The sequence below is a fragment of the Cavia porcellus genome, unplaced genomic scaffold (genome assembly GCF_034190915.1).
Source record: "Cavia porcellus strain 051 isolate PalLab524CR breed Dunkin Hartley unplaced genomic scaffold, mCavPor4.1 scaffold_10, whole genome shotgun sequence".
Lineage (NCBI taxonomy): Eukaryota > Metazoa > Chordata > Mammalia > Rodentia > Caviidae > Cavia > Cavia porcellus.
Window position 1 is genome coordinate 35,260,811 of NW_026947493.1, and position 21,743 is coordinate 35,282,553.

Genomic DNA, 21,743 nt, shown 5'->3' on the forward strand with positions numbered 1-21,743 from the left:
TCAGCGATCTGCACAAGGTCCTGAAGTACCCTTACCAAAGATAGCATGCCTTTACAAACCCAAATCCTCTGTAATGAAAATGATTTCTCAGCAGTTTAATGAGCATTCCCCTAATTACCACTGAGGCTGAGCATCTTTTAATGATTTTATTGGGCATTTGGTCTTTATATTCCTAGTGGGCAATTTCCTACTGGGTATTTATTTGGGTTCATTCGTATTAATTCAGGTGGTCTTTCTATATGTTGGATACAATTTCTTTATAATTGCATGCATTGTGAATGTGTGTTCCTATTCCCTTGGTATGCTTTTTCACTTTAATGGGTAATTTTTGATGCAGAAGTTTACTTGTATTTTTAATACAGCATAACTTGTTCTTTTTGTTTGCACTTTGTGCTTTTAATGCCTTAATAAATTCTTCTCTGCCCTGTCAATAAGACAAGGCAGTTATGACTCATTCCCAACTTAAAGGAATTGCTTCTAATAATTCCATGTGGAATCAGACTGGAGATCAGACTCAGGGCCATGTACATGCTAGAGTTCTATCAGCCTGCAGTTTTTATTGGGTCATCTTCATTGGAGCATAATGTTTGGTAAAGATTTGATTGTTGTAAATGTAAACAGTTCAAAATTTGCTGCTTTTAACTCTTTTTAATTGTACAGTGCATGGCTACAACCATAACTATGATTTATGTTCATGACTGCTATGGGTTTTGGTAGTGAACCATTTGTTAACAAAAATTTCTAAGATTTTGTTGCTGTGTTTACTAATACCTGGTTCCATATTGAATTTTACAAAAATTATATACATTATAAAAGTAATTTTTGATTGTTATAGTTTTTAAACTTTTAACTATGGAATGTATATATTTAATCATCTGGTACATATGAGATATGATAAAAACTATGATGAAGCTTTAAAAATATTCCAATCAAAGACTCATTAAATCCCTCAAAATTTTTTTCCTCACTTCGAACATATATCCCACCATCCATGCTACTTTCTGAAGCAGTCCTGGAAGTCCTCTTTTGTGAGTGTCTTTAGTTGCATCATCTTGGCTGCCTTGGTATCATGAATCAATTGAAAACATTTACCTTTCATTGTCATTGTGACTTTGGGGAAACAGAAGTGGCAGGATGCCGGTCATATGAGTAGGTGGGCGAGGACATGCCATCACGTTTTTACAGGTCTGCCTTTCCACTGGGCGACAGTGGGCAGGACGCCTCCCAAAGGCTGTCATGGAAGAGAGTGCCCAGAACTGCTGAGCACCAAAGTGCTCAGCACTTAGCTGAGGCTGAGAAGTGTGTTTATAGCAGGGAGAGTGTTCTGAGGGAGATGAGTAGCAACGCTTGTTTCTGTATAATTTTAATTTATATATACTGAATTGCACTTAATTGTGAAACACACACATTTCATCATTAAAATACATATTGTATTCACATATACGTGCTGCAATGTGCACACAAGGCATTTTAGCCACGCAGTGATGGCCCCATAAGGTTCTGTTTCTTAATGATGTGGCCACCTTAGTTGAAGCACATGCTCTGATGTTCACTTTGATGAAATCTCCTAGTGACACATTTCTCAGACTGTATTCCTGTCATTAAGAAATACATGACTCTGTCACATACATTGTAAGCACTTTTAATAGTAGCTAAGCTATCTAATGTGAAAACATCTGTTTTTCCAGAATGAAACCATTATTGTCATGATGTTTTGGTAAAAAAAAATGCAAAATCATACTACCATTAATTTGTTTTGCTCATGTGATGCAGTGAACTTTTAATCCATGGTCTTAAAAAAGAGTAGCTACACTTTTCCTTTCTTGTACTGTATTGTTATTTGGCTTTTCTAATAAGGTCATTTTATCATCACAAAATTTCTTGGACGTTTCACTCATTCTGTAAATGTGCAACATTTCATATGAGATGGAATTATCTATTTCATATAAGTTTGGTTAAACTGACAAAAATGCCAATGATTCATGGGATTTGTGTGTGCGTGTGTGGGTGTGTGCGTTTGTGTGTGTGTGTGTGTGTGTGTGTGTGTGTGTGTGTGTGTGTGTTTTGGTTAGGTATCTCTGGATTTTCTACTTCTTTTTAAAATGATTTTGAAGATTATACTTCTTAGAATATTTGCTATTTCATCCTACTTTTCAAGTTTTTATAGCATAGATTCCTAGTGTGAACTTTCAATTGAAAGTGCTATAATACTGTAGTTTTGGCTGCTTTTTTGTTTTGTAAAAATTTAACTGATACATAAAAATTGTACATATTTATGGGGTGACATGTAGTGTTTTGAAACTTGTATACATTGTGTGATGTTCAAATAATTATCTCTAGATATTATGTATTTATGGTGAAAATATTCAAAATTCTTTACAATTTTCTAAAGAAAATATGATTCATTGCTTCTTGTTTTAAATTTGTAAATTTTAATTGCTTTTTAAAAAATTTTTATTTAAAGAGAAAAAGAAAAAAAACCAAAAAGGTACAAGTAATACAGAATTTAAAAAAAAAAACAGTAAGAAATCACTAGTTAATAGATTACATATTGTCATCTTAGAAATAGTTGTTCAAGTTACAAAAGTAAAGCACACAAAGTGGACATTCAAACAGTGAGACTGCCAACAGTTCTATTTAATGATCCAACAAAAACTCAATAATATCGTTATCTATCTTACACACTTAAATATACATGCAGTTATATCCTTTAGAGCACTTTCTTTTCCTCTCTTTTTTACAATAACAATTGTACATTTTGGGTTTTATTACTTCCACAGTTCTTATTACTTTTTTTGGAAGACAATAAAACCAAATGTGACATAACAAAACAGAGTCAGTCAAATCAAAAGATGGACATAGTACATGATGTAAAAACAGAATACAAGGTAATCAACAATGGTTTCCATAATGCCTCTTGCTATCTTAGAAGAAATGCCTATATCATCAGTTATAATAAAATTGAACAAAACAGTACAGAACAAAACCAATAAAACCAAAACATTGGAGACATTACAGGACTTCAAAAGAAGATAATAGTCAAACCAGAATGGGCATCATAGTGAAATCATAGTGAATCTTACTGTCTTCAAAGTAGTTGCCTATACCCTCAAACTTGATACTATCAAGCAAAACAGAATAGAGTAAAATCAGTCAAAACAAGATGGTGAGAGCAATACAGGGCTTCAAATCAAGTTAATAGGAAATCAAAGTGGTTACTATAATATATCTGCTATTTTTAAATTTATTTTTCCCTTAATTAAAAAAATATATAATAAAAAAAAAGAGATTGAGATAAAAGAGGACATAACAACACAACAGCACAGGTCAGAACAGAACAATTTAAGCAACATAGTGTTTCACCACAAGATATCCCGACATAACAGTAGTTACCATAGTGTCTCTTTCCTTCAAATATTTGAGTATAACTTCATATACTGTAGCACCAAACATATCAAGACCATGTAAAACCATTCAAGGGAATGACAGTATTACAGGGTATTTAGAACCAACTAACAGAAAACAACCAATGCTTTTCTTTGTTTTCCCGCCTTCTTCCCTTGCACTATGCCTCTCCAGACTGATAGAAATACATTTTTTCTATTTTTAATTTTACTTTGATTTTTATTTTTTAGCATTTTGTTTTGGTGTTTAGTTTTTCAGTGTGCATGTATTTCTCTCTGCATACTGTGTATCTCTATAATTGAATGTATAGGGTTTTCTTATTCATCAGTTCTAACATTTCTCTAATTTTTACCATTTTAAAATTTGTAAATGTTTAAATAATGTATCAGATTTCCTAATGCATGGGATTTGTGACTACTTTTTCATTATTGATGTTTAATTAAATGGCTTGTGTTCAGGCTAACATATTTTCTGGTATGTATGGGAACTCACTTTGCGTGTGTTTCTGAAAGCAGTTATCTTCTCTCACAGCTTGGTATAGAAATCAGTATATACCCTAGGATCAAGTATACTAGTTGTGTTACCACTTACTTTTTTTGGAGAAGGTCTGTTTTAGAGGTCAGTCTTTTACTAGATGGGTGGATTTTTCAACTTTTTGTCATTCAATTCATTTTGCTTTCTGTATTTTCAAGTTATCATCATCCCTATTAAACATTCTAGCTTTCCAATAAATCTTTCTTTTACCACCATATAATAACCCTCTTTATGCATGAAAATGTTGTAGTCTTTAGCATCTACTTTGTTTTCTAATAGCATAGGTACAGAGGCTCATCTTTTGATCACATTTCCTAGACATATTTCTCCCTTCTCTCTATTTTCAATCCCTTTTTTAAAAATCATTTTTGCATTACGATTTTGCTTCATAAAGAGGATATAGCTGATTAGAAATTTTTATTATTTATATCATCTTCTATACTTAATCTTTCAAAATTTGTTTTGCTTACTGATAAATTTGGATTTATTTTCACTCTGATTCGATGTGTTTTCTATTTGTTTTTTTTTTTTCTTTCTTTGCCTCTAGATATGCATTGAGTTTTCTGTACTTCTTTTCTTCCTCCTAGTATGAAAAACATACACTCTGCTTTCATTAGCAGCCTTTAAGCCTCTTTTCATGTTTTTGGTGGTTAAGGTTCCGGTCCTCCTCCAGAGCAAACAAAAACCTAGAATTTTCTAACTAGGATTTCCTCCCATCTATTTCATGTAACACTTCCCAAAATTTCATTTCTATTATGTTTGTAATTCACTAAGTAATTTATTATTGCTGTTGCTGGTTATAGTAAATTGCATGTTTACCTGCATTGTCACCAGTCTATGCATTCACCATTGGTCTAAAAAAAAGAAAAAACATTAATTTCTGTCTTATGGTAATGTAAACATTACTATATGATTGAGGAATGACAAATTCTCTCATTCTTTGTCCAAAATGCCTTCTTTAGTTTAGGATATCAGTAATAATTTAACTCAACATTCTCTAAATTGGGATATTTTGAAAATAACATTCCCTGTCTTCTGGCTTTCAACTTTGTATCTTTGTAAGAAGTCTAGCTTTTTCCCTTTTTCTGATGACTTTTGAAGTGCTTACTCTCTTTGTAATGTTCTGAAGCTCCACTAAAGTGATTAGATAAAAATTCATTTCTATTTCTTTATGTGCTTTATTCTCTATAATACCTTTAATATTTCAATTCACTGATTTCCTTTTTTTAGGGTCTGCTACTGTAAAAATCCATTGAATTACTAATATGGTTGACTTTCCAAAAATCTTATTTGCTTCTATTAAAAATATGTGCTTTTATAGAGTCTTTGTAGGCATTTTGTAGTAAAATAAAAAGATCTTTGTGATTGTTCTAATCGTTTGTATAAAGGAGGTACCAATCAGCTTTCTTTCTGTCTGCTTTCTGGTATGATAGATTATTTGCTCACATAATTTTTTTTTTAACTATGAGCTGATCTTTACTTTTACTTACTATTTGCCAACAGAATGACTCTCCAATTTCTCTTCTCAGTAGATTTTTACCCAGGCTTTTCTTGCATATCCTATTAGGACTGACTGCCTGGGAGTAATTGTTATGTAAGTTTTTATATTTAGGGTTTTGTGCACCATATAATTATAGTAAATATTTTCCCTAAGCAGCATGTAGTTTAGGCTTAAAGTTTGATTTCTCATGGGCAGTATTATTTTTCCTGCTCAGAGCCTCAGAGAGTGCCAGATTATCAGCTTTTCACACTTGGCTAAGACTGTAAAGTTGATGTTCAGTGCTTTTTTGTCCTGTAAGTACTTTTGTATTATTTTGTTTACTGTTTTTTGCAGTATGTCTGAGTATTTTGAGGAAGACAGCTTCTTATCTGCCTCATCTGTCATGTCATTGTGTCCTCTTCCAAAGGGGAAATTTTAAGGCTGCCACAAGAAAGCACAAAGGTAGAGTGGTTTAGTTCAGGGATTTTGAAAGGGCAGGGTTCAGAGTATGAGTCTTAACTTACTAATTGTTTTGTGGCCATGGATGAGAAATTTAATGCTCTAAAACTCAGCTTCTCCCTGGATTATTAGGGAACCACTAATAGCATGCCATGGGTTTATTGTAAGAATTAAATGAGAAAATTTATGTTGTAAATTTAGTGAAATGTCCAGAATAGAGTACAAAGTAAATGGCCAAATTTAATCCATGTATATGCTATGGTCTGAAATTTTATGTTTTTTTCAAAATTCAGGTATCCAAACCTAATCCCCAGTGTGATGGTATTAGGAGGCAGGGCCCTAAGAGAGCCTCAGTGGGTAGGATCAGTGCCATTTAAAACAAGTTTGAAGGAACCTATGTGGCCCCTGAGGACCAAACTAGAAAGTGACATCTACAAAGCAGGGTGAGCCCTCTCTAGACACTGCATCTGCTAGTGCCTTGATCTTGAACTCCTCAGCAACCAGATTTGTAAGCCATGCACTTCTGCTATTCCTAAATTACCCAGCCTGAGGTATTTTGTTAAGCAGTTCCAATGGACTGAAATGCATAGTACTACCCATTTACCAGAAATCCTGAAAATCATTCCATTGAAAAGCGAGTTTCCCTTTCATAATCTAATATCATTGTACTACTGCAGAATTCTCCATGGGAAAAAATATCATACCAGATTATCACAGATCATGTAAGATTTCACTATTGTCAACAATTTATAATTCTGTGATTTTTTTGAAGTGGATATCACCAGTTTTATAATGACTGAGAATCTTTTTGAGCAAAGGATACTGTACCCAGCCATCAGAACTACATGCACTGTTATCTTGTACCAAATGATAAGCAGTCATATCTAGTAGAGCAAGCTAAGATTCTGATTTTCATTGTTTATGAGAAAACAAATAGAACTCCAACTGGAAGCTATTAGGACAAATAATATTTTTCCTTATAGACTCATAATTAGAACTCAAAGATGCAGTTTGATTAAGTGGCCTAAAGAAACCAAATATATAACTACCTATCATTGAATAGAAATAGGACATCATTGCATTCCTGCCTTGTTTCAGAAATCCTGCTGGTACTTCCAGAAATGCAAAAATGGGTGAGATTTAAAGTTAAAACTGAAGCTATTCACAGCAGTCCTGACTACTGTGTTAGATTTTGAAACTGTGCTGATTTGGCGACTCCCAGGAGATTGGGGATTTAAGTCAGAGTGCTACAGTTTACTGGTGGTTTTAGAGGATTTTTCTTGTAAACCTTGAATTTCAAGGCTGCCATTCAATAGCTCAGTCAAAGGTTACAGAGGCAAAACAATGAAGACTTGAGAAAACCAAGTGCAGTAGAATGCACCTGTAATCCCAGCCCTCCAGGAGGTGAAGTAGCAGGATCTCAAATTCAAGCCCAACCTGGGCAACTTAACTGGTCCATCTCAGAGTAAACATTAAAAATAGGCTAAGTATATAATTCACTGTGAAGTTTCTGAATTTACTCCCCAGTACCAAAAAGAACAGACTATGGGCTCTGGTGACAAAAAGAATAGAAGAAATACAGGGTTTTTTTTCTGTATAGTAAACTTTTGATTGAAATGTAACATATGTAGAAAAGCATTCAAGCCTTAAGTTTTCAGCAGAATGAACATATGTATGTAGTCAGCACTCAGGTTAAAAAGAGAGAACTTTGCATGTTTTCAGCTGCTTCCTACCTGAGCCACTTCCCCAAAATAGCTACTTTCATTTCTAACATTGAAGATTGGTTTTTGTTTGTTTTACACCTCTAATTTATGAAATAACCATTAAATGATACCAACCTTGATACCTTCAAAGATTTCTAATGAATTAGCTCTGAAAACAAAATAGGGCAAATGTAAAACTAGCTCAGGGCTTCCTTGTTTGACCATTATGTCATCGACACTGGGGTACACTTTGAAGAAACAGCATGAATGAGACTCCGCAATTCCTCCCCTCAAGCCAGTTACAGACAGAGCCAAATAGTTGCAGCACTTGGTGCTTAAGACTGGCTGAAGAGGGAATGGCACGCAGAAGCACAGAGGCGAGGCCAGTGAACAAGAAAGGCTCCCAGGATGGAGGACGAGAGTTAGCAAGGACGGTACCTGCCCCAGGGAAGAGCAGGCTGAGGGACCTGTGGTCTGTCCCACAAATCACTGGAAATTCTAGGAAGCTGGAATGTAAACTGGGGATGAGGAGAGGTAAATAAGGTGATCAGGAATGAACAAAGCATAAATGGTGTGGTCCTTTGGTCTTGTCAAAAAGAACTGGTGCTCAAAGGACCTCAGATGCTAGCCTGAGACCAGTATAAAACAACAGAAAGGTTTTTAGGAAAGCAGAACAAAACCACCAGATTCCAGATAATAGGAGAGATGACAGAAAGAGCAGTGAGACTGGTGGGTGCTTAACACAGAAGCCACTGAGCCATTAGGCTGTTTACCACAACAGCCGGGTGCATTCAGTCACCCAGAGAGAGCACAAAGCTCCTCTGTTTCTCCTCTTTTTAGTAATTAGAAATCAACATATTTGATTAGGTCACCAGTTGAATGAGACATGAATTCATGACTATATTTCCAACCCGCAGTCTCTGTGAAGGTTAAGAAATGGTGGCACAATGCCACACAACATAAAAGTAGTCTTGTAAACATAGTTTTTGAAAAACTGAGCCCTTTTTATCTTGTGCATTTCCCTTTCTCTCTGCTCCAATTTATGAACTTGAATGAATTAGAATATACATTTGAGTATTGAACTGTTTGTGAAGATTTCACTTTACATCTTCTGGGGGTTTTGCATTCTTGAAATATAACATATTAAGGCTAATGATGTCATGTGACTTTTGTTGACTTCCTTTTCTGGATAGCCCACAGATAGTTCAGAACAATGGTCAGCATGACTGATGGCAACCAGAGACCAAATCTGCATGTGTGCTTTGCATCTAAATAATGTCTGTACTGTAGACCAATAAATGTTCACTTTTAAGGTTGCCAATTTAAATGTTTGTATTAAGAGGAACTGTGTCACCTCTAACTGTGTTTTCCATATAAACCATCTAGTGATTCTGGAAAGAGGCTACAGGAACACAGTCAGGAGCAACCAGTCTTCAAAGATCCTTGAAATCCAGAAAGATATCTCCTAAATGGCTAGCACTGCTTGCTCTGGTTCCAGCCTGAATGAGCTATACCTGCATGACCTTTTCCAGCTTGCATTCCTTTAAGATTATTACTATTTTTTTGGTCAAATTTGAGTAGGCAGCTTCAGGTCAGGAGTAATGACATTCAAAAATAACACACTTCTATAGCATTTGGCCAGTAGTGAGCTGGAAACTGAGTTTGGTGAAAATTATAGTATTTCAGAAATTACGCACTAAGATCTTTTTCATAGAAAAACATCTCGCCTTCCACAATGGAACATGCAAGACTGTGTCCATGAAAGCCAGTTTCAAGGCAGCGATTACTCTTCTCCACAAGCTATGGCAAGCCGTAGAGCCACAGTCCCCAAGAGCTGTGCACTTCCCACGGGAACACCCTCAGCTGCTGTCTGCTCTTGGGCTGTCATTAACAATCTGCCCATCTCTTAAAAGAGATCAAATGACTCTCATGTCTAAAAATTTTGCTGAGTCTCAGGAGGCCATGTCAGGTGATTCTAGCCAGATAGTAGAAATCATTTTGGTCTTCAGAGATCTTTGAAGACTGTCTACTCCTGACTCCATTTCTGTGTTCTGTTTCCAAAATCACAGGGTGATTTTATATGGAAAACACATCTAGAGGTGACTCAGTCACTTTAAATAGAAACTTTCAAGTTGGCAACTTCAGAACTGTACATTTATCTGTCTATAGCATAGACAGACATGTTATGTATTATAGCACAGAGGGCAGTATGTGATGTTTTTAAAAGGATTTGCAAAAATATAGGGTTTATTAAGAATGCAGGAGCCTAGAAGAAAATAAGAATTTACATAAGAATGTCATTAGGGTTGGTGGTTTGGCTGCTCTAACCAATAATTTTTGTCATTCAATACCCCACTGATTATTAAATTAATCTGTTATTCAAACAGCAATCGAAAACAACTCAGCCCATATTTTCTGGGCATTTGTGACTGTCAACAAGTTTACAAAAGTGGATGTCTTAAGAAATGTAATGTGTTACTGTTTTCCAGTATGTTGCTTTACCTCTTGATAACCTCTCCCCTCCCCCATTTCCTGAGAAAGGGAACCACAAAGATTTCCTTGGAAGAAGCATCAGTTGCAAAGTTAAATACCTATAGGCAGTTAGAAATAATTAATCAAAAATAAAATTTTAAACACATGTCACATGTCAAGTATAGGGCTTTAAAAGTCTTATCATATTTCAACGCCGGCAAGATAATTTCTAAGGTAAATTAATTTTTCTGTTTGTTTTGGAGTGTGTTTTTTCTTCTTTCTGGTGGTATCACTTGTCACTTTTCATAAGAGTCATGTTGCCATTGGTTTCACTTTGGGCTATGTATGCAGGCTTTGCTCATCTCCGCGGAAGCCCCAAAGCTGTGGCTACACTTCTCTCTCATCACTTCTCCCCACACGCCTTTCATTTACCCACCCAACTGAAGAAAGTAATTGGTCTCGAAACTGTGTTGACATGTTTCGGGGTTGCAGCTTAGAGAACCATAGTTCAGGGATTCTATTTTCTTACAAAGGACTCTAATTTCCTGTTAAGGTCTCACACTGGGTGGCCAATGAACCAGGAGTCATGGGCCTTTCTCAGTGAGAGTTCTGCAGGTGTTCCTACCGAGGGCGCCTTCTGAGAACAATCTGCATAGTGGATCCATCACACAACAAAGACATGGCATTTTCCTTGAATAAAGGCTGGAGTTGGTCTCTAGGATGAAGTAAAATTGGGCCACCACTTTTTAAAATTTTGTTTATTTTTAGTTTTTCAGTACTGGGAGTTGAAGTCCAGGGCTTTTGTACTGAACTACATTCCCAGTCTCCCACCTCACCTTTTTAAGGACAGGATTCTACCATGCAGTTCAGGCTAGCCTTGAACTCACTTTGTAGCTCAGATGGGCCTTGAACCCCAGTGAGCTTCCTGACTTGAACTCCTGAGTGCTGGGATTACAAGTGTGCACCACCATGCTCGGCTTCCCCAGCCCTTTTAAAAAAATACATTTTTTAAAAGATTTGAGACAGGGTCTCCCTAAGTTGCTACACTACCCAGGATGGCTTGAATTAGCAATCCTCCAGCCTTAGCTCCCAGAGTGCTGGTATTATAGGCATGCATCACCATGCACAGCTATGGGCCATCACATTAGCGTAAAGATCCTAACCAGTTATTTAAATAACAAACTGAACCTCAATTTGCTTATCTACACAAGGGACATAATAATAATTATTATTATTTCTTCCTGGGATCTACATGTGTGTTTAAAAAATATGCACCTCTTGTTTACTAAGAGTCTAGAAGGGAGCTATGTTTATGGAACCCAATCCACCTATCCATTCTATGCTTGCAGGTATGCAGGAAAAATCACCGAACCCCAGTCAGTTTCCTCTTCCAGATTTTTCAACCCAAAAGGCAAAAATTCATAGTTTTACTTGAGAAAAGTAGATGGTCAGGGTTTTGCGCTGACAAGACTGTCCTACAGAAGTAGCTCTTGGAATTTTGCCTCCTCCTGGGTCTACTTGAGCCCTTGGTTCATAAAAGTTTAGAATTCTGAATTTGAGACTGCACATATTTAATAGTGATCATTACCTAAATTAGATACAGACTTTGCCAGTGGGAGTACATTAGTGTCATGAATAATGTAATTTGCAGGCGTTAAAATGTAGCAGTTTTTAACCACTTAATTTGCAAACATACACTAATTTGTTGAAATATTTTGTATCTCCTGCCCTATAGAGTCTTGCCAAACTACTGTATTTGATCTTAAAGTGAGTAAATAAATGTGATTTGCTTTCCATGAAATAATCAGTGGCCTTTTAAAGTGGGCTTTCATTTCTAAATGAGCCTACTTTGCACTCCAGGGGGAGAGCAGCAGCCGTGAAATTCTCCACTCCATTCCTCAGGGCTCGCTCCTGCTTGCACCCTTACACTTCGTCACTCTGGGTAGTAAGAATCAGAACTACTGAGTGCTCAAGTCAAATAGTTGCTCTCTCAGAACTGGGCACAGTCACATCCAGAGGGCAGCAGAGAAAACTCAGCTTCCCGTCCAGAAGGAGAACCTTGTGATTTCCTGCTGCCTCCTGCCCTCTGTCTCAGAAACCAGGTTGGGGGAACTTCTAGATCCTAAAAGTGACGTCCTTCTATCACAAGAGATTTAAAACGTGACTCTTACCAGATCCAAAAGGCTTTCAACAATGTGTCATCTAGCACTGAAGCTGCGCTGCTCAGCCCCTGAGTAAAGTCCGCCTTCTTTTCCTACCACAGGCTCGGGGCCAAGAGTGAGTAAGTCCGCGCTCACTCACAATGAATAACCTCGTTAGTGCTATATGTCTGTGCTTGCTAAAAACGTCTTGGCTTTAAACTTTCCAAAAAGGGGAAGAGGAGGTAATGCTTATCTTGGGACCTTTATTTTGAATGCTTGAACTATTGCCAGAAGATGAAAATGTGTTCCAAAGTGTTCTACCACTTGGGATCAAAACTTCTGGGTGATTTTTCCACGGATCTTTCTGAATTTCAGTTCAGTGAATCATGTTCTTGAGGACAGGGCTTCACTGATTTTCTTCCTCAGATGCTCAAGGAACAAAATATGCCCTATTTCCAGATGATTACAACCTTGTGGATGCGGAGACTATTGATGTTGTTGTGTAGGTGTTGCTATCTTTACCTGCTCTTTGATAAGCAGTGTTTGCACAGGTTTTTACTACAGGAAATGTTGTAAATTACTGTTTTCCCTCCTGAGTTCATGATGCAAAATAAAAAGGGCACATGTCCATAATGACTAGGCAGGTCCCTACCTGACATGAATTAGCCTCACAAACAGCTTCCCATTTGTGCATTTCTTAATGTGTGGGAAAGAGGGTGGGGGGCACATTTAAGTTTGGCCAGGCTCAGAGCACAGTGAAGTTTTCCTCTTCCATGCTGGAGGGTAGGAGAGCAGCAGAGCCAAGGAATATTTTTAGAATGTTTATTTGCATGTGGAATGGCGGAGCTCGGGCTGGGTCCACACTACTGAGGTTTGCAGACTGCATTTCTGCAGTGCATTGTCTCCATCTTGATGGTGGTTTGTACTGACTCCTGCCATCCCTACCTCAAAGAGCAGTCTGTTCCTCCCTTGGTCTGCCTAGGACTGGAATCCACCTGAAGTGGCTTAGCAATTTGCCAGAGCCCTATAGATACATGTTTATTACCTCTCCAGTTTGCTCTCCATTTGTTTAGCTTGGAAAGGCTTTATATATTCCTATGGGTATTAAAAACCCATCTGATACATTAAAGGAGCTTTAAGGATCAAAACAAAAATGTTGTTTGGAAATGGAGCACACAGACTATAGACACACAATTTCTAGACACACACCACTATTTCAAGGGACATTCTACATACTCAAGAGGGGAATTCATTTTTAATGATCAGCTTTCTTTTGGAACTTGAATTTTTCTTTTGCTTCAAGTGACCTCCAGTTCCACCTTCCTAAGGACTCTCATGATTTTGACATGAAGACTCCTTGGCAGCTGAGTATGGAGAGAAGTATTAATTTCAGTAAAACTTTATGCTGAGGAAGATGTCTAAGAACCTTAACAAAGACATCAACCACTGGGTAATCCTCAGCTTGATACCAGCAACCTAACAGTTTTGAATAAAATCTGTCAATAATAAGCATTTGGAAGGTAAATGGAAAGGGCACCAGGTGAACCAGATTCATCTATGAGCCAGAGCAGTCACAGATGTAGATGACCACAGTCACAAGGAGATGAGCAAAATCACTGGACTAGACTCTGATTATATCACATGATTCTCAAACAAAATACTGCTAGGCTGATCTTAAAATTGAAGCACATACTTCATAAATTGTTACATTTCTACTGATGTAGATTTCCCCAAAATGCTGGATTATTTCATGACTTATCCTCTGAGAATTCCTTTGTAATGGCAGTTTACTGGCTGCCAATTTTCTGCCAAGACATGCTTACCCATTTCCATGTTTATTTTTCATTTCATCTATGTTTCACCCAGGAGACTCCGGAGGCTCTAAGGGGTAAGGAGACCATGTAACAGAACAAAGTGCTAGTGTTGGATTAGGTCCACCTCTCTTGGTGCTGAAAGTTGTAGAGTATTCTCACTAGTATCCAGTGCAGTGCATCTCTGTCAGAGTACATGGTCATCCTGTGTTGCCACATGTTGGATTGAACTTGTCTTGACATCAGGGTTTGCCTCAGAAACTGATAGTTCCATGATTGACGTAATCTATAGGAAGAAATGTAGAAATACCTCATGTGACCAGAACCATAAAGCATGTGAATACCAGTTTCATGGCAGTCTCGATTAGCTGTATCTGGGGGTTCTTTCCAGCACTCACTCTAATACTATTGATCATCTCTTGTCACCTTCTCCACCAAGTCAGCTGAGGTAAAGTCATGAAGACCTGGTTAGGGTTCCTCATGCCATCACTTCCTGATTGGTGCCTCTTTTCAGTAAGTGACTTACCACTTAATGCCATGTGCTCACCTATAAAATGAAGATGCCACAGTGCGTACAGGAGGTTGATGTGAGTGTTAGTAGTTATATAAAAACACTTCAACTCCTGCATTTCACTGCTGCTCCATAGCAAGGAGATTTCATTCTAAATTCCCGGTAGATGGGGACACATCATGTCAGCTCCTATATTTCTAGTATTATATATAAAGTAGTACTCAGGAAACTTGACTGAGACAAAACAAAGTAGAAAACGTCAGAAATAGTACATACTTTCAAAGAAAAGAAATAAACAGTAATAAATCACTAATTGATGTATATATATTGTCCCCCCCACAAATAGTTGTTCAAGATACAAAAGTGGAACATGTAAATGGGAATTCAACCAGGGAGACTGCAAACAGTTCTGTTCAACTATCCAACAAAAACTAAGTAATATGGCTATCAATCCTATACACTTAGATATGTACACATTTATCCACATCTTCATTTATGTTGAGACCTAACAAAACCTATTAGATTAAAATCCTTCTGAACAAAGATTAATAATATTGCTGGATTTCACATCATGACACTCTGGAATCAGCACTGGGTACTGCAGTGCCCCTTCCTTTCCTTCAAAGTATTTGTTCATTTCATCATGTGTGATAAGATCAGTTCTCATAAACTGTTTATAGGTTTTATGCAAGCATGAGTCTTAACATGTATTTCTATCCTTTTTATATTAGAGGGAAAAACAGAACAAAGCCATACAGAACTAAACATTCTCCTATAGATATATAAAACTAAAAAAGACATATAAAACTGCTGTTAAAGGAATTCTACCGTGGTCACTATGCTGTTTCTTGTTATCAACAGAATTGGCTATCTCATCAGATAAAGTATAATTGAACATATCAGTACATAACAGAATTAACAGAAATACAACTTTGTAGATAGTGTAGAGCTACAAAAACAGGTAGTAATCAAATCAGAATCATTTTCAGTATAGTTGTCTATACTCCTCAGCTTGATACCAGCAACCTAACAGTTTTGAATAAAATCTGTCAATAATAAGCAGCAATAAAACAAGTCAGATTTAACTAAGATCAGTCATGATACAACAGTATAAGTCATACAGGAATCCTGATTGAGTTAATAGGAAATTAAAGATGACCACTGTGCTATGTCCTGATATCTTTGGGACAGCTGTCTGTGCCCTCAGATCCAGTGCTTGTATACAAACTAGGACAGAACAAGTTCCAACCAAGCGGAGTGGTGTGAGTAATAGGGGTTTTAATTTCTGATACACTATTAGCTATATCTTCTGCTGTTTTTTTTTTAAGACTATTCCTCACCTTTACTCCCCCAGAATGAACTGTGTATTTTTGGGTCTTCCCAATGCTCATGGTTTTGTACTGAGGGGGCAACCTGCTATTTACCTAAGTGTTTCTGAACTTTCTCACTCTTGGGCTGGATTTCTAGTTATATTTCTTCATTTATTAAAGCCTGTCCAACCTATCCATAAATACGGTCTAGTTACCCCTATTACTCTCTGGTTCCCTATCACATCGAGTTCCGTTTTCTCATATTTGATTTTGGTCCAAATAACCTTCTTCAGGCTAATTATATTTCCTATAAAGAGCCTCTCTGTAGACCCTACCTCTTGATCCACTCTGCCTGCAATTCTCTCTTTTTTTTCTTAAGTTAGTGTATATAGCCATCTATATTAGAAAGTATATCCAACCTTCTTTGCCTCATTTCTGTTGTGCTCTTTTTCTGTCATTAGTTGTCTGTTTGTCTTCTTCATTTCGCTTTCTGCTCCATTCATTATGGCCCCTCTGCCACTGTTTCTGGAATCTTGGTATTTTTCTCTTTCTTTAGAATGTCCTGCAGTATTCTTTGTAGAGTTGGATTGGTGGTCACGAATTCCCCCAGTTCCTCTTTATTTTGAAAGCGCCTTGTTTCTCCATTAATTTCTAGGGACAGTTGTGCAGGATATGTCAATGTTGGCTGGAGGTTATTGTCTTTCAAGGCTTGGATTATTTTGCCCCACGCTCTTTGAGATTTGATGGTTTGTGCCAAGAAGTCTGCTGTAATTCTGATGGGTGTTCCCTTGTAAGTGCTCTGTTTCTTGTCTCTGACAGCTTTTAATATTCTGTTCTTATATTGGATTTCTGGAATCTTGATTATTATATGCCTGGGTGTAGTTCTTTTTTGATTGTAGGTGGCCGGAGTTCTATATGCCTCATACATCTGAGCATCTTTTCCTTTTCCTATGTTGGGAAGTTTTCCTTGATTATTTCTGTGAATAGCCTTTGCAGTTCCTGTGTTTGTATCCCTGCTTCTTCATTCACATTCTTTATTCTTAAGTTATAGATCCTCATGTCATCTTCTAGCCTTTGTATTGTTACTGCTTGTTTCCTTATTATTTTTAAGAAGTTTTTCCTTTCATGTTCCCACATTACAAACCTGTCCTGCAGTTCAGATAATCTGTCCTTAGTTTCTTTCAGGCTATGATGCCAGCTTTCAATAGAGTTTTTAGTTTCCTGGTAATCTCTTTGAACCTGCTTCATGTATTCTAATTTTTCTCTATTTTCTCCATTGAATAATTCTCCCCTTTTTTTTGTTCTTCCACTCTACCATCTGTTTTTTCTTGGGAGGTACTTAGCATTTCTTTAATTATTCTATCTATATCATGCTTTACTTGGTTAAATACTTCACTTTTGTACTCATCTATGAGGTCCCGAAGATATTGCTTTATGTCTATTGGTGCCATGCCTGATATTGCATGTTTTCTGTTCTCGTTCTCCTTTGCATTTACCTTTCCTGGATCAGTGTTCTCAGGATTGGGGACTGAGAACCCTTTCTTGTTGCCTCTTCTCATATTTTTTGTTCCTTCCATACAGGCATATATAGGAGGCCCAGTTTCTTTCTTTGTCTTTTTCAGTTTGTCTGAAGTGCACTGACTAGGTGGTCCCGCCCACTGCTGTGTACTAGGAGGTACAGACCCAGGCAGCCTATGATGGGCCCGCCCCTCCAGGTCAACCTACTGAAGGCTTCACTGCATTAGGGTGCACTGCCAGACACAGGGACTTGATTTGGGTTAGCCTATTGGGCCTCAGTCTGGGGCGTCACCCAGGTCAAGCACTCCCCACCAATCCTGCTTGAGAAGGGAATATGTCACTGAAGTCACTGCAGCGCCCTGTTCTGGTCAGTCTTCCTGGTTCCAGAATGTCCTCTGTTGGAGCCTCTTTGTTTATGGAAAGGTCTTTATTCCTCTCACTCACCGCAGGTCGATGCAGGGTTCCCCACCAGCTCTGCTCCCATTCTGTTCACCAATTCCCACTCACAGAGCATTCACATCTCCCGTGAGTTGAAACTAGTGGGCTATCCCGGCTGCACCAATTCAGGCATGGCATCGGCAGCAAGTTCAATCCGCGAGTCCTAGCGGTGGCACTGAGACTTTAAGCTGTTCCAGTCGTAGCACCTGAACTGCATTTCCAATTGGTTTCTCTCAGCTTAGTTCGTTCCTGCGTCAGCAGGGTATATCTCCCTCTGCTTAGGACTCCCCACACTGCACCTTTCCTGGAATCTAAGCTGGCTGTCTCAGAGAGCCTCTGTAGCTGCTATTACCTATCCACCATCTTTTCTTGATCCCTGCATTATTTTTTTAAAAGCCCAATGTTAACAAAAGGTACTGACTTCTAGAATAGAGTCACATTAATTATTTCATTTTAATTAATAAGCAACATTATTTAATAAGCAACAGGCTTCTTTAGAGGTCCCAGATAAATGAGCTCCAGGAACATTTTTGAATGTGTAATCATGGCTATAAGTACAGCTAATCAAGAGAATGAAACAATGAGAAAAATTGTTGTGATTAGTAAACCCTGATTAAAGCATGTACCCAGGGTTTATAAAATCCCATGATTCCGAGAAAGCCTGTGGTGCTTCCATACTTGTTTCTGTTATCATTAAATCTCTCAAGTAAATGATGTTAGCATTGATGAGTCCATTCACTTCCTGACTGTCCTAGTCATGATCCTTATGTCATTACTATAAAGGATACAGGTTTCAACCACATGCCTTTTGTTATGGTTTGTGTCTGGATGCCCCCCCCCCAAAGTCTCATGCAGTCATGGGAGCAGATTTCTAGAATTTGTGCTTGGTTCCCAGTTCAATGCTGGGATTATGCTCCTGAGTGCTATACCCACCCTAGGGTGGATAGCCCACATACAATATAAGGAACAGGAAGAGTATTCTGTCTGCACTCCTCCCTCTTTGCTCTTGTTGCTTTTGCTGTGTTTTCACTCCCATGAACTATTGTTTCTCTGCCATGATTCATTCACCCTGCCTTGAACCCAGCAGATTATGGACTGAAACCTCCACAAACTGTGAACTAAATAAACTTTTCCTTCCTTAATTTTGGGTGTTGGGTGTTTTGCTTCAGCAATAAGAGAAAATTAATCAATACATCTATCAAGCTCTAATCATTAAATGAGTTTTTAAGAAAGAGGCAAGATGCAGCCTTGTTCTTTGGGTTTAGAAATTGAGCAGAGGGCAGAAAATAAAGTTAAATGGCCAGGGCACATAAGATAATTCTGAAAATTTTGGTTAGCTTATCCCCTCAGTCATAATTCTTAGGAAAAAGTGACATGTTTTCTATCCAACAACTTGGCCTTGTCTAGAATGCCATATAAGTGGAATAATTCAGATTATAGCTTTTTGAGTACACTTTCTTTTATACAGTAGAATATGTTCAAGATTTACCTATGTCATTTCTTGCTACTCATTAGTTATTGTTACTGAAGAGTTGATTGCATAGATGTATCATAGTTTGCTTATTCATTCCCTAATTGAGAGACATTTTGAAACATTGGAATTTTTTATTATTTTTAATACAACTCCTATATAAACATGCACTGTTGGCTGTCTGCCACACCACCCTGCCTTGGAGCCAGCTGATTATGGACTGAAACCTCCAAAAACTGTGAACTAAATAAACCTTTCTTTCCTTAATTTTGGATTTCAGGTATTTTGTCTCAGCAGTGCAAAAAAAAAAAAAATAACTAAGACAGAATTTGGTACCAGAAAAGTGGGGTCATTGCTGTGACTATACCTGACCATGTGGTTCAAGAACTTGAGACAAGTTGAAGGGTGGTGGACTAACTAATCTGGCAGAAGAAATTTCATGGTAGTTGAATATTGAGACAGTGGCATGCTTATTGTGGGGGGCTTTTAGCCAGATTTATGTTGCAAATCAAGAGCAAAGAGCCTAGCAGCATGATTTAAAATGTTGAGTTTGGCCAGGAAAAAAGCTCCAGTAAAGCTGTTGGACTGTAAAGATAGAGTTGATTGCTGAAAATGAACAAGAGAAGATAAAAGATAGCATGGGGACATCACAGGAAGCTGAGGGCCTCCACATTTTACAGCCTCAAAACTGTAGAGGTGAAAGACTTTGAAGGAAAAGCCAATAGAGCTCCATGTTCCAGAATGGTGGTGGAGGCCATATAAGGTTCCAAAATGGCAGCTGCTACATCAGATTCCAGAATGGTGGTGGCATGGAGAATTTATTCCCCAAATTGAGGTTGAGAGTGCTCGGGGATCGAGGCACTTGACCCCTACAGTCAAAAGAGAGGAAAAGCTGGCCACTACTATCTACTACTCCAACTGGCAGCAGACCTTGGCATCATCCACATGGTACTGGTTTTAGGTGCATACAGAATCAAGAGTTCTGATGTTAAAAGGGCTTCCAAAGTAATTTCAGTAGGCCTGGGTGGCCAAGAAGTATGCCCCTGAGCAGGCAATATGTAAGGCTGTAAATGAAGCCAAAGGAGTGGTGGAGAACCCAGATGTTTGGAAAAGCCAGGAGTGTGGATCATGTAAGAAAACCTGCAAGGAGAAAGTAAGCCAACCCAAGAGAGAAGTCATGGGAGCAACAACCACCAGAAGTGCTGTGGGGGTGAAGCCACTCAAGCCTTTTGGAGCTCACAACCAGACTGCTTCAGATGCTAGACGTGGAACACCAGGAATTAATGTTTGCCCTACTGGATTTTAGACTTGCTTTTGTCCCAGTTCTTTGTGTCCTATTGTCTGTAGCTTTTGGAGTAAAAATGTTTATCTTGTGCCATTGAGTGTTGGAAGTGTTTAACTTTTTCATTTGTACAGGGACTCACAGCCAAGTTTGCCATAGATCACAGAGGAGACTTGGGACTTGGACTTCTCAGCAATGCTAAAACTGTTAGGACTTTGGCAACTCTTAGAGATGGACTAAATGTCTTTTGCATAAAGAATGTACATCAGGCTTCGAGAGGCCACGAGTGGAATGTTATGGTTTGTGTCTGGATGTTCCCCTAAAGCCTCATGCAGTCACAGAGGCAGATCTAGCATCTTTATTGGTACATTGTTTAATGCTGGGATTGGCAGTGTGAGTGCTGCAGCCACCTGGGGTGGATGATCTGCATAAACAAAAGGGAGAGACAGAGGTTTGCTCCTTCTCTTGAAGTATTTTGTCTCAGCAATGAAAGAAAAGTAACTAAGACACTAGATGTAAAGTTTTATAAAATATGAATTTGGAAATATTTTGGTCTAGGAGTTATCTTTCCATTCTCTTATGAATATCTTTCATAGAGAATAAAATACTTTGTTGAAATGGATTGGTTTTAGATATATAAAAAGTCTTTGTCAAACCAAAATCATGAGGACTTTCTCTAAAATTTTCTTCTAGATATTTTATATCCTTCAGCTTTACATTAAAGTCTATTTTTGGTTTCAAATTAATTTTTACATATGGTGTAAGATTAGGATTTTTGTTGTTGTTGTGTTGTTGGTACATTTAGGTATATATATTGATCAAATTCATTATAGGGAATTTGTACCTATATGTGATATAATTAGATTCTTTTCCCCCCTTTTCCTTTACCTTCTTTTTAATCCCTCTTTCCCTAATTTACAAAAACTTTGTTTCCATTTTTTTCTTCTTTTCTCATCATTTTTTCTTTTCCTTTTCTTTCCTCATCCCCCATTCCTGATTCCCATTCCCATTTGAATATTTTCTTTCCATTTCACAATATATTTTGGTCCTTATTTTCAATTTCTCATCCAGAGAAACAGTATGGTATTTACACATGTGTATCAAAAGAATTTCACTTAGGAGAATTGTCTTAAAGTGCATCCATTTATCTAGAAATATCTCAAGTTTGTCATTCTTTATGGCAGAGTAGTACTCAACTGAATTTTAAA

General features: G+C 37.6%; 1 protein-coding gene across 6 annotated transcripts in view; it reads left to right on the plus strand.

Annotated features, from left to right (window-relative positions):
• Cacna2d3 (calcium voltage-gated channel auxiliary subunit alpha2delta 3) overlaps positions 1-21,743 on the plus strand; it is an 839,385-nt gene that overhangs the window by 772,157 nt on the left and 45,485 nt on the right. The gene's annotated exons all lie outside the window — the stretch shown is intronic.